Below are 14,276 nucleotides of genomic sequence, written 5' to 3' on the forward strand. Positions count from 1 at the left end.
CTCTCTGTCTCTCTATATCTCTGGACCTGTGGATGCGTCTTCTCCTCTGTCTCTATATCTCTGGACCTGTGGATGCGTCCTCTCTCTGTCTCTCTATATCTCTGGACCTGTGGATGCATCCTCTCTCTGTCTCTCTATATCTCTGGACCTGTGGAGGTGTCCTCTCCTCTGTGTCTCTATATCTCTGGACCTGTGGATGTGTCCTCTCCTCTGTGTCTCTATATCTCTGGACCTGTGGATGTGTCCTCTCCTCTGTGTCTCTCTCCATATCTCTGGATCTGTGGAGGTGTGACAGATGTTTTAATGTGCCTGCGATTCCTTATCACCCTCCAGCTGAAAGCTCAAATTGCCGTCGTCCCCGTGATAGATGGTGTTGAATGCCTTGAACAGAGCAGTATGTTAACCAAAGAAGCCTTTTCAGGGGAAGAGGAACAAAGTTGACACAGCCTGGGTAAATGGTAGATGTGATCATTTATTTTTTCATGTTTTGGGTGTGGTAAGGTAGTTGAAGGAAAATGTAGGCAATTATAAGAGATTTAACAGCTGTTATTGAAGCAACTACAAAGGCATCAAACAGAACACACACAGAACAAGTACATGTTCTGGTTTCAGAACCTAATCCATCTAAATTAATGGGATAACTCAAAACCAATGTCACAGAGGGCATTGATACGGTTCTATCGGGTGATGTAAACAGTTTATAAAAACATACATCGAATGAAGTAAGAATGCCAATGAATTTTTACTGTACACCTACTTCATAATACACCTGCAGTAGACTAGCACTAAGTGAATAGGCAACCACCAAACACAGACCAGAAGCGCCAACGTTGAACCACTTCTGTCCTGTACGATCCTGCAACTCCCGAAGACCCTGCAATGCAACACACCATCATATAATATGATGACGCTAGCTGCCCTTTACTGTTCATCGATTTAGTGGCCGGGTGACATTGGAGAGCAGGGTGCAATGTGCCAAGTCACATAAAACAATGGAGCACATTTTAATATTGAAATGAGGGTGAGGATAATTGAGTATTGCAGAGTGTTAGATGTGTGTGTGTGTGTATATATGTGCGCGCGCGTGTGTGTGTGTTTAAATGGGTGCAAAAACAACAACATGGAGCACCAAGCCCCATTATTCACACTGTATTGATGTTTGACCACATTCATCACCCACCATGTGACACGGCTCTGTGAGCAATGAGGACACTTTCTCTCCTTGCTCCCTCCCTCTCTTTCTTTCTTTTCCCCTTTTTGTCCTCCTCCCTTACTTCTCCTTGCTCAATCTCTGTCCACAACAAACCAGTATTTTAGTCAAGTGTAAACGGGTCATATATTGAAAGGACAGGTGGAGGGAGGGATGGAACTCATGACTATAACTGAGCTGCTACTTCATGGTCCCTGAGGGGATGCCCCCTAGTGGACAGACTCAAACACTACAGTGACATGGTGCTGCCTGCTTGTCTGGGGAATTACAGGATATCACTGATTATTAACTCAACTCTGGACCTTGAAGCCAGTTCCACTTTTCGTTGTTGTCCTCTAATCAGGGACTGATTTAGACCTGGGACACCAGGTGGGTGCAATTAATTATCAGGTAGAACAGAAAACAAGCAGGCCTCGGACCTCGTAGGGTAAGAGTTGAATACCCCTGGTGTAGAGAATCATTGTACCTTGTAAACCACTATGCAATATATTTTCAATAACCAAAAAGATTGGATTTTCAGCTGTTTGAAGTGGATGTACAAATCCAAAAGTAAAAGAAGGAAAATGAAGCAAGGGAAGCATAGAAATAGTGCACATGCACACATATCTATCGCTTCTTAGACTTGCATTCAATGAAGATTACAGATCTATAACTCATATTTGTATTTGAATTTGGTCGTGTCTCCCAGAAAGTGACATATTGCAGCTTTAAGTGTCTGAGCCGCGAGTTAAGGACCAATTAAATCCTATTCCCTCCCTCTCGCAAAGATTGCATCATCATGCCCATTTGAGGAAGAAGACTGATTAAATATTTTATTAATCAAAAATGTTTTGTCTGTTAGAAAATAATCATGTTAAATAGATCACACTACACGTTTAATAATGACAGAATGCATTTTAAACGTCATGCACAGTAACATGTTGTATTACTTACAGGCCCAGTGCAGTCAAAATGGTTTTGTATCATACTGTAGAACAGCTGATGAAACTAACACTGTTAAAGTGGCCCAAAAAATGTATCAGTGTTATTTCCTGATAGTTGCTGGTTGAAAATATAATCTACACAGGACCTTTTAATTAGCATGTTTGCATGGAATAAGTCTACATGGAGTTCAACATTGGTTTCATCAGACCAGAGAATCTTGTTTCTCATGGTCTAAGTCTTTTAGTTGCCTTTCGGCAAACTCCAAGCAGGCTGTCATGTGCCTTTTACTGAGGAGTGGCTTCAGTCTGGCAACTTTACCACAAAGGCCTGATTGGTGGAGTGCTGCAGAGATGGTTGTCCTTCTGGAAGGTTCTCCCATCTCTACAGAGGACGATAGGATAATGGCGCCGAAAAGGATGGCTGCCGTTTTACAGGCTCCTAACCAACTGTGCTGAGTGATCACGTTCTCAGTAGCTGATGTGAGCAAGACCTTTAAACAGGTCAACATTCACAAAGCCGCTGGGCAAGAGGGATTTCCAGGACGTGTAAGCAAAGCATGCATGGACCAACTGACAAGTGTCTTCACCGACAATTTGAACCTCTCCCTGACCGAGTCTGTAATACCTACATGTTTCAAACAGACCACCATAGTCCCTGTGCCCAAGAACGCCAAGGTAACCTACCTAAATTATTACCACCCCGTAGCACTCACGTCAGTAGCCATGAAGTGCTTTTACTCACTGTTTATTATCTATGCATAGTCACTTTACAAATTACCTTGACTAACCTGTACCCTCGCACATTGACTCCGTACCGTTACACCCTGAAAGATAGCCACGTTATTGTTATGCAATTTTCTTGTGTTACTTCTTGATCTTATTAAATTTTTTTACTTTAGTTTATTTAGTAAATCTTTTCTTAGCTCTATTTCTCGACCTGCGTTGATGGTTAAGGCTTGTAAGTAAGCATTTCATGGTAAGGTCTACACCTGTTGTATTCGGCGCATGTGACAAATACAATTTGATTTGATTTGGAGCTCTGTCAGAGTGACCATTCTCCCCAGATTGCTCAGTTTGGCCGGGCAGCCAGCTCTAGGAAGAGGCTTAGTGGTTCCAAACTTCTTCCATTTAAGAATGATGGAGCCCACTGTGTTCTTGGGGACCTTCAATGCTGCAGAAATGTTTTCGTGCCCTTCCCCAGATCTGTGCTTCGACAGAATCCTGTCTCGGAGCTCTACGGAGAATTCCTTCTACCTGATGTCTTCGTTTTTTCTCTGACATGCACTGTCAACTGTGCGACCTTATATAGACAGGTGTGTGCCTTTCCAAATCATGTCCAATCAATTGAATTTACCACAGGTGGACTCCAAGTTGTAGAAACATCTCAAGGATCATCAATGGAAACAGGATGAACCTGAGCTCAATTTCGAGTCTCATAGCAAAGGGTCTGAATATATATGTAAATGTGATATATCAGTTTAAATTTTTTATACATTTGCAAATATTTCTAAAATCCTGATTTTTCTTTGTCATTATGGGGTATTGTGTGTAGATTGATGAGGGACAAAAACTATTTAATACATTTTAGAATAAGGCTGTAAAGTAACAAAATGTGGAAAAAGTGAAGGGGTCTGAATACTTTCCGAAGGCACTGTATATATACATTTTACATTTACATTTTAGTCATTTAGCAGACGCTCTTATCCAGAGCGACTTACAGTAGTGAATGCATACATTTAAAAAATATATATTTTGTACTGGCCCCCCATGGGAATCGAACCCACAACCCTGGCGTTGCACACACCAGGCTGGCGTTGCAAACACCATGCTCTACCAACTGAGCCACAGGGAAGCCAGAATACACTCCTCAATCCATTTCAATGTCAATAGGAGGCTATTTGAGCTCCAACATTACCAGGAAAGACCAGAGGAATTCACAGAAATACACAAAAGCATGACTTCCTTCCTTCAGCTTGTGTGTGGGGGTACTGAGCACCCAACAATACACAATATTCTCCTTACAGCTCATCCATCAGCATCAGTGTTGACAGTGATAGCATGGCTTTGTGTGTGTGTGTGTGTGTGTGTGTGTGTGTGTGTGTGTGGACAAATGAGAGAGCTGATGGAGGAGAGATGAGTAATTATATGGGATTAATAAAGTGATTATAGAACATAGGTGAAAAGTGTGTGTGTACGGTGCTAGTGTGTAAACAGAGCATAAAACAATGAACAGTCACATCAAACAAGAGTTTAATTGAAGCCAAGCTTATAGCTTACCTGATTATCGTGAGGTAATTCTGATGACTTTTCAAAATGTGTACAATCAACACATTTTTTAGTCTGGCATGTTCTATTCTCGTTCAGTTCTAGCCAAAGTTTTTATTTTAAACTGGGTTAACGGTAAATGTCGCAATGTCCCGAAAATAATTGACTAAAATGGATGACACTGTCGGTGTTAAAAAGCCAAATTGTCATGTCTTCCGCCGAAGTTGATGCCTCTCCTTGTTCGGGCGGCGTTCGGCGGTCGACGTCACCGGTTTTCGGGCTGCCACCGATCTACGTTTCTTTTTCCATTTGTTTTGTCTTGATTGTACACACCTGGTTCCCATTACATTATAATTTATTCCCTATTTAACCCTCTGGTTCCCACATGGTTTTGTGCGTGTTTGTTCTTTGTTTAGTGTTCAAGACTTCTGTTAGCTGGTGTGTTTTTCCCTGCGTATATTTTTATTTTATTTTTTATTTTAAATCCCAGCCCCCGTCCCCGCAGGAGGACTTTTTCCTTCTGGTAGACCGTCAATATATACATACACATACTGTGTGAGTGTGTGTGTGTGTGTGTGTGTGTGTGTGTGTGTGTGTGTGTGTGTGTGTGTGTGTGTGTGTGTGTGTGTGTGTGAGTGAGTGAGTCAAATCAAATCAAATTTATTTGTCACATACACATGGTTAGCAGACGTTAATGCGAGTGTAGCGAAATGCTTGTGCTTCTAGTTCCGACAATGCAGTAATTTCCAACGAGTAACCTAACCTAACAATTTCACAACAATTACCTTATACACACAAGTGTAAAGGAATGAATGAGAATATGTACATAAAAAAATATATGAATGAGTGATGGTATAGAACGGCATAGGCAATATGCAGTGGATGGTATAGAGTACAGTATATACATATGAGATGAGTAATGTAGGATATGTAAACATATACAAGTGGCATTGTTTAAAGTGGCTAGTGATACATTACATCAAGATGGCAAGATGCAGTAGATGGTATAAAGTACAGTATATACATATGAGATGAGTAATGTAGGATATGTAAACATATAAAAGTGGCATTGTTTAAAGTGGCTAGTGATACACTACATCAAGATGGCAAGATGCAGTAGATGGTAAAGAGTACAGTATATACATATGAGATGAGTAATGTAGGGTATGAAACATATAAAAGTGGCATTGTTTATAGTGGCTAGTGATACATTACATCAAGATGGCAAGATGCAGTAGATCCTGTAGAGTACAGTATATACATATGAGATGAGTAATGTAGGGTATGTAAACATTATATGAAGTGGCATTGTTTAAAGTGGCTAGTGATACATTTATTACATACATTTTTCCATTATTAAAGTGGCTGGAGTTGAGTCAGTATGTTGGCAGCAGCCACTCAATGTTAGTGATGGCTATTTAACAGTCTGATGGCCTTGAGATAGAAGCTGTTTTTCAGTCTCTCGGTCCCCGCTTTGATGCACCTGTACTGACCTCGCCTTCTGGATGATAGCGGGGTGAACAGGCAGTGGCTCGGATGGTTGTTGTCCTTGATGATCTTTTTGGCCCTCCTGTGACATCGGGTGGTGTAGGTGTCCTGGAGGGCAGGTAGTTTGCCCCCGGTGATGCGTTGTGCAGACCTCACTACCCTCTGGAGAGCTTTACGGTTATGGGCGGAGCAATTGCCGTACCAGGCGGTGATACAGCCCGACAGGATGCTCTCGATTGTAAATCTGTAAAAGTTTGTGAGTGTTTTTGGTGACAAGCCAAATTTCTTCAGCCTCCTGAGGTTGAAGAGGTGCTGCTGCGCCTTCTTCACCCCGCTGTCTGTGTGGTTGGACCATTTCAGTTTGTCCGTGATGTGTACGCCGAGGAACTTAAAACTTTCTACCCTCTCCACTATTGTACCGTCGATGTGGATAGGGGGGTGCTCCCTCTGCTGTTTCCTGAAGTCCACGATCTTCTCCTTTGTTTTGTTGACATTGAGTGTGAGGTTATTTTCCTGACACCACACTCCGAGGGCCCTCACCTACTCCCTGTAGGCCGTCTCGTCATTGTTGGTAATCAAGCCTACCACTGTAGTGTCGTCTGCAAACTTGATGATTGAGTTGGAGGCGTGCATGGCCACGCAGTCGTGGGTGAACAGGGAATACAGGAGAGGGCTGAGAATGCACCCTTGTGGGGCCCCAGTGTTGAGGATTAGCGGGGTGGAGATGTTGTTACCTACCCTCACCACCTGGGGGCGGCCCGTCAGGAAGTCCAGGACCCAGTTGCACAGGGCGGGGTCGAGACCCAGGGTCTCGAGCTTGATGACGAGTTTGGAGGGTACTATGGTGTTAAATGCTGAGCTGTAGTCGATGAACAGCATTCTCACATAGGTATTCCTCTTGTCCAGATGGGTTAGGGCAGTGTGCAGTGTGATTGCGATTGCATCGTCTGTGGACCTATTGGGGCGGTAAGCAAATTGGAGTGGGTCTAGGGTGTCAGGTAGAGTGGAGGTGATATGGTCCTTGACTAGTCTCTCAAAGCATTTCATGATGACGGAAGTGAGTGCTATGGGGCGGTAGTCATTTAGCTCAGTTACCTTAGCTTTCTTGGGAACAGGAACAGTGGTGGCCCTCTTGAAGCAGACTGGGATAAGGATTGATTGAATATGTCCGTAAACACACCAGCCAGCTGGTCTGTGCATGCTCTGAGGACACGGCTGGGGATGCCGTCTGGGCCTGCAGCCTTGCGAGGGTTGACACGTTTAAATGTTTTGCTCACGTCGGCTGCAGTGAAGGTTTTGGTAGCGGGCCGTGTCAGTGGCACTGTATTGTCTTCAAAGCGAGCAAAGAAGTTGTTTAGTCTGTCTGGGAGCAAGACATCCTGGTCCGTGATTGACTGTAGACCCAGTGAGTGAGTGAGTGAGTGAGTGAGTGAGTGAGTGAGTGAGTGAGTGAGTGAGTGAGTGAGTGAGTGAGTGAGTGAGTGAGTGAGTGAGTGAGTGAGTGAGTGAGTGAGTGAGTGAGTGAGTGAGTGAGTGAGTGAGTGAGTGAGTGAGTGAGTGAGTGAGTGAAAGAAACGAAATAGTTAACAGGTCATGGTTGCATAGCCGCAGGCAGAACAGCAGAAACTGGAACAGCAGCACTACTAGCTGGACTTGGTACGGGGTAAGCCAGAAGTCAGGCCAGGTAGTCCTCCAGCTAGTCCTAGGGCTCAGGTCCTGCAGTAAAGGAGAGAGAGAAAGAGATGGAAGAATTAGAGGGAGCATACCTAAGATCACACAGGACACCAGACAAGACAGGAGAATTTCACCAGCTATGACAGACTGACCCTAGCCCCCCGGCACATAGACTATTTTGCAGCATATATACTGGAGACTGAGACGCGGGGGGGGGGGCAACCTGGCAGAGACAGTAAGGGTGTTTCGTCACGACTTACAAGTTGAGACATGGATTAGCAGACCATTCAATAAAAATGTAGCTCTATAGGACAAAGCCCTGCCTCAAACTGTTTTCTTAGAAATTATAGGAACAACAAGGAGGCCTGCATCTTGTGACCGTAGCGCACGTGTGGGTATGTACGGCAGATAGGTAGGAGCAAGTCCATGTAATGCTTTGTAGATTAGCAGTAAAATCTTGAAATCAGCCCTAGCCTTAATAAGAAGCCAGTGTAAAGAGGCTAGCACTGGAGTAATATGACTAACTTCTTTTGTTCTAGTCAAGGTTTTAGCAGCCATGTAGAGCATTGCAGTAGTCTAGTCTTGAAGTGACAAAAGCACAGATTATCTTTTCTGCATAATTTTGGGGCAAAAAGTTTCAGATTGTTACAATGCTACAAAGATGTAAAAAGGCTGCTCTTGAAATATTTTTGATATGTTCGTCAAAAGAGAGATCAGTGTCCAGAGTAACGCCAAGGTCCTTCACAGTTTTATTTGAGACGACTGTACAACCATCGAGAGTAATTGTCAGATCCGACAGCAGATCTCTTTGTTTCTTGGGACCTAGAAATATCTTCTCTGTTTTGTCCGAGTTTAAAAGTTAAACATTTAAACACAGGCTTCCAGGGTAGGCAATTTTAGGGCTTCGCCATGTTTCATCAAAATGTACAACTGTGTGTTGTCTGCATAGCAGTGAAAGTTGACATTGTGTTTCCGAATGACATAATCAAGAGGTAGCATATATAATGAAAACAATAGTGGTCCTAGAACGGAACTTTTGAGGAAAACCAAAACTTACCATTTATTTGTCTAAGGACAAACCATCCACAAAGAATAACTGATATCTTTCTGACAGATAAGATCCCCAGGCAAGAATTTGTCCGCGTAGACCAATTCGGGTTTCCAATCTCTCCAAAAGAATGTGGTGAACGATGGTGTCGAAAGCGGAACCAAGGTCTAGGAGCACAAGGATAGACACATACTGTAGCCTTGGTCTGACGCCATTAAAAGGTAATTTGACAGCTTCACGAGGGCGGTCTCAGTACTATGTTTGGGACTAAAACCAGACTAGAGAGTTTCATTTATATTATTTGTCTATTATTTGCTGAGCAACAGCTTTTTCTAAAATGGTTGGGAGGAATGGGAGTTTCAATATAGGCCGATATTTTATATATATTTTTGGGGGTCAAGGTTTGGCTTTTTCAGGAATTATTACTGCCACTTTTAGTGAGTTTGGTACACATCCAGAGGATAGGGAGCTGTTTATTATGTTCAAAATAGGAGGGGTAAGCACAGGAAGTAGCTCTTTCAGTAGTTTAGTTGGAATAAGGTCCAGAAGACAGCTGGAAGGTTTAAAGGCCATTACTATTTTCTTTAATGTTTCAAGAGATAAAGAATAACAAAAATGAGTGTCTCCATTGTTCCAAGGTCCTGGTAGTTCTGTGCAGTTTTGTTGAAGAAGTTCATGAATTCATCCCTGTTGAATTGAAGGCCATCCTTACTTGGGGAATGCTGCTTTTTAGATAGCGTTGCGACAATATGAAAAATATATTCTGGATAGTTTTTATTGTCCTCAATCGGGTTGGAAAAGTAGGCCGATAGAGCAGCAGTGGACAAAACCCACTGAGTAGATGATGGGTCCAAAAGCCTTTTGGAGACAGTTTGTGGACTTCTCCATGTGGATATTGAAGTCACCAAAAATGTGAATGTTATTTGCTATTTCTTCAAGGTCCAATAGGAATTGAAGGAACTCAGTTAGGAATGCTGTATACAGCCCAGGAGGGCTGTAAACAGTAGCTATAAAAAGTGATTGAGTAGGCTGCATACATTTCATGACTAAAACCTCAAAAGACGAAAACACAGGTTTTTTTTTGTCATAAATTTTAATTGACTCATAAATGTTAGCAACAACTCCGCCTTTGCAGGATTCGTAGGGGGTTATGGTCAATAGTGTAACCAGGAGGAGAGGCCTCATTTAACACAGTAAATTCATGAGGCTTACAGTAAAGTACTTAATTGTTACCCAGAAATGATTTAGTATTGATATAAAAATAGCCTTTAATACAATCATTTTATAGATAAGAGTGGGAAAAAAAGCTGCTTGTGCATTGATAAGCAAACCAAAGCACACCAAAGACAGCATAAGTAATAACATCAAAAAGCCTATTTTACACCATAGCCTGCTGAATTTGCAAAATAACTTTTCTTTCCTTTTGATTTAGGCACACACTGATGTTTCAGCATTGTCTCAATGAAGAGTTTGTCGTTCGACTAGCCACATGCGACATATACGAGCAGTTAGTTAGCAGCAGGCGGACGAGCAAAATCCACTGTTGTAGTACAGATGAAGCCTGAGCTGGAATGTGAAGCTGAGTATGTCTAGCTTGCATCGTGTGGGGGGGGGAGTGTGCCTCTACATGAACATTCTCAAGGGAACATTGAGCTGTGAATTTTATTAGAACAATGGATGGGACACAAACCTGTGCTTTCACATTGTATCCACAAGTAAATGAAAAATGACAGCAATAAAGTATTATCCAATTCAACAGAAAGGAATTCAATATATTGCATTACTCTGCTTATAAAAGGAGAGATGACAGACAGCGAGATAGTGGAGCAGCAGCAGCAGCAGGTCCACACCCAGCTAGCCGTCTTCATCCCTGAACCCCGCTGATGATATTAGAGGCATTACTGATGGTGGCGGGCACATAGGGAATTACACACACGGTTTTAGAGACATTACTGATGGTGGCGGGTGCATGGGGAATAATAGCCAGACTAGATTTTGACCGCTTGTAAACGCTTGTAAATAGGCCTACACCTTACCCAGTTAGGTCGGTCCGGGCTATTGTTTTTGTTCGAATATGTCGGAGCTGGCATAAAATATGTCTCGGAAAACGTACCTCAATCCAGGAACAGTCCATGGCACTGTACATTTCTCATTATCCATAAAGCAACACGTGAAGATTGAAATACTGTACTTAAAAAATATTTTACTGCCTTTTGCGTCTTCATGCTAGGTAGCAGAAGCCACAGCATCCATTTTGGAATGCACATTGCATTGAACAACAAAGGATAGTCAGCCAATCAGGCACCTTGTTGTTCAATGTGACGTGCATTCCAAAATGGCTGCTGTGGCTTATGCTACCTAGTGTGAGGATGAAAAAGGCAGTTTAATTTTAGAAAACGAGCAGTATTTCAATCTTCTCGATGTAGCTTTTTGGATAATGGGAACATCTGGAGTACAGTGCCATGGACTATTCCTGGATTCAGGTATGTTTTCTCGCACCGGCTCCACCGTGTCTTAATCAAAACAGAAGCCCTGTCCAACCTTACAGGGAAAGGTGTACTTAACGAGGGAAGGTCAGAATCTAGTGTGGCTAGGGGAATGACAAAGTGGGAGGCCTGCGTGAGACGACTGAGAGACAGGCTGGGCTGAGGGGAACCCTGCCTCACCCACCCCTCCATCCCCCCTTTTCCATTCCACTACTTCTACACAAGGGCTTTCTGTAAAAATGTTATTGATTTATCTCTCTCTCTCTCCCCCCCCACCCCACCCTCCCTGCCCCCTCCCTCTTTCTCTCAATACTTCTTCTTCAAAGGAGAAAAAAAGAGAGAGAGCAACACTTCATCCTGAGTGTCATAAATAAAGGCCTGGTAGATATTCAATGGACTGCTAAACTGACATCCTGTATCAGGCAGAGTGAAAGTCAATGGGAGAGCAGCCGGGAGGTCTCTATATCTGGCTCACACACATCACAAGTACATACACAGTCACAGCAATACACACACAAACATAGTCTCCACAACACACACACATGAAACACATCGAGATACACACACACAGGCAAACACACACACACACACACACCTGAAACCCATCTAGACACACGCACACACTATTATGCTTCCAGCATGGTTCTATATTTGTGAGTGTGAGACCACCTGGGACTGAGAGCAAGGCAGAGTGGATAGAGGCTGTTGCATTCCTAAGTCGAAAGCAGCCCAGACCCAGTGGGACCAGCAGGACCTGGGGGACAGCAGATACATCTGATACAGTGAGGACTGAGGAAAGGGAAATGCTGTGGGATTGACAGGTTTAAAACAGCAGACAAAACTAGGATGTCCCTCAGACAGTCTGTGTTGGCTGTCTCTGACTCTCACTCTGTTCAGGATAAAAAAATAGATCTTGTATTTTTCTGCAGATGTAATGTAGTACATATTGTTCACCTTATTTGGGAAAAGGGGAAAGTGGAAAGGAACGCTATAAACTAATCTAGGGGTTGGAAAACGTGGATGATAGGCTATTTCACGGCCCAGTACATCACTGGGGCCAAGCTACCTGTCATCTAGGACCTCTATACCAGGCGGTGTCAGAGGAAGGCCCTAAAAATTGTCAAAGACTGCAGCCACCCTAGTCATAGACTGTTCTCTCTGCTACCACACGGCAAGCGGTACCGGAGCGCCAAGTCTACGTCCAAGAAGCTTCTAAACAGCTTCTACTCTTTTTCTACTCTTTTTGTAAACAGTTTCTAATCTTTTCCATATTTTTTGAAACTGCATTGTTGGTTAGGGGCTCGTAAGTAAGCATTTCACTGTAAGGTCTACACCTGTTGTATTCAGCGCATGTGACTAATCCAATTTGATTTGATTTGATATCAATCAATTGTCTACTTCTTCGTAATTTTGGGCAGTACAGTATAGTAAGCAGTGAAAACACCCGGAAAACCACATCATTACTGGGACACAAAGGTCTCTGGTAGTTATATATGAATCAATAAGTGAACGTCTTTCCCTCCTGCAGCCACAAACAGGAAACAAATCAAAATGATCGAATTGCTAAACACGCTCATACGATTCGGCTCAGTAAGCTCAGGTCAGCCTAGCCAGGGAAAGATACCGGGGCCTAAAGCAGAGGAACATTGTGGTCAATGTATCTGATCAGCTCCACTGGCCCAACATCCAAAACAAATCAAATCTTATTGGTCACATACACATACTTAGCAGATGTTATTGTGGGTGTAGTGAAATGCTTGTATTCCTAGCTCCAACAGTGCAGTATTATCTAACAGTGCAGTAGTATCTAAAAACTATTCACAACAATACACACAAATCTAAAAGTAAAATAATGGAATTAAGAAATATATAAATATTTGATCGAGCAATGTCGGAGTGGCATTGACTAAAATACAGTAGAATAGAATACAGTATATACTTATGAGATGAGTAAGGCAGTATGTAAAAATTATTTAAACATTATTAAAGTGACAAGTGTTCCATTATTAAAGTGTCCAGTGATTCCAAGTCTATGTATATAGGGCAGCAGCCTCTAAGGTGCAGGGTTGTGTAACCGGGTGGAAGCCGGCTAGTGATGGCTATTTAACATTCTGATGGCCTTGAGATAGAAGCTGTTTTTCAGTCTCTCGGTCCCAGCTTTGACGCAAATATACCGACCTTGCCTTCTTTATGATAGCGGGGTGAACAGGCAGTGGCTCGGGTGGTTGATGTCATTGATGATCTTTTTGGCCTTCCTGTGACATCGGCTGCTGTAGGGGTCCTGGAGGGCAAGTAGTTTGCCCCCGGTGATGCGTTGGGGAGACCGCACCATCCTCTGGAGAGCTCTGCGGTTGCGGGGGGTGCAGTTGTCGTACCAGGCAGTGTGCACCTGTAAAAGTTTGTGAGGATTTTAGGGGCCAAGCCAAATGTATTCAGCCTCCTGAGGTTAAAGAGGCGCTGTTGCGCCTTCTTCACCACACTGTCTGTTTGGGTGGACCATTTCAGATCGTCAGTGATATGTACTCAGAGGAACTTGAAGCTTACCACTTTCTCCACTGCTGTCCCGTCGAGGTGGACAGGGGCGTGCCCCCTCTGCTGTTTCCTGAAGTCCACGATAAGCTTCTTTGTTTTGTTGGTGTTGAATGAGAGGTTATTTTCCTGGCACCATTCTCCCAGGGCCCTCAGCTCCTCCCTGTAGGCTGTTTCGTCATTGTTTGTAATCAGGCCTACTACTGTTGTGTTGTCTGAAAACTTGATGATTGAGTTGGAGGCGTGCGTGGCCATGCAGCCATGGGTGAACAGGGAGTACAGGAGGGGGCCCCTGTGTAGAGGATCAGCGAAGTGGAGGTGTTATTGCCTACCTTCACCACCTGGAGGCGCCCCATCAGGAAGTCCAGGATCCAGTTGCACAGGGCGGGGTTCAGACCCAGGGCCCTCGAGCTTAACCTGTTGGGGGTAGGGGGCAGTATTGACACGGCTGGATAAAAAACGTACCCGATTTAATCTGGTTACTACTCCTGCCCAGTAACTAGAATATGCATATAATTATTGGCTTTGGATAGTAAACACCCTAAAGTTTCTAAAACTGTTTGAATGGTGTCTGTGAGTATAACAGAACTCATATGGCAGGCAAAAACCTGAGAAGATTCCTTACAGGAAGTGCCCTCTCTGACAAGATCTTG

The sequence above is a fragment of the Salmo salar genome, chromosome ssa15 (assembly GCF_905237065.1).
Source record: "Salmo salar chromosome ssa15, Ssal_v3.1, whole genome shotgun sequence".
NCBI classification, from domain to species: domain Eukaryota; kingdom Metazoa; phylum Chordata; class Actinopteri; order Salmoniformes; family Salmonidae; genus Salmo; species Salmo salar.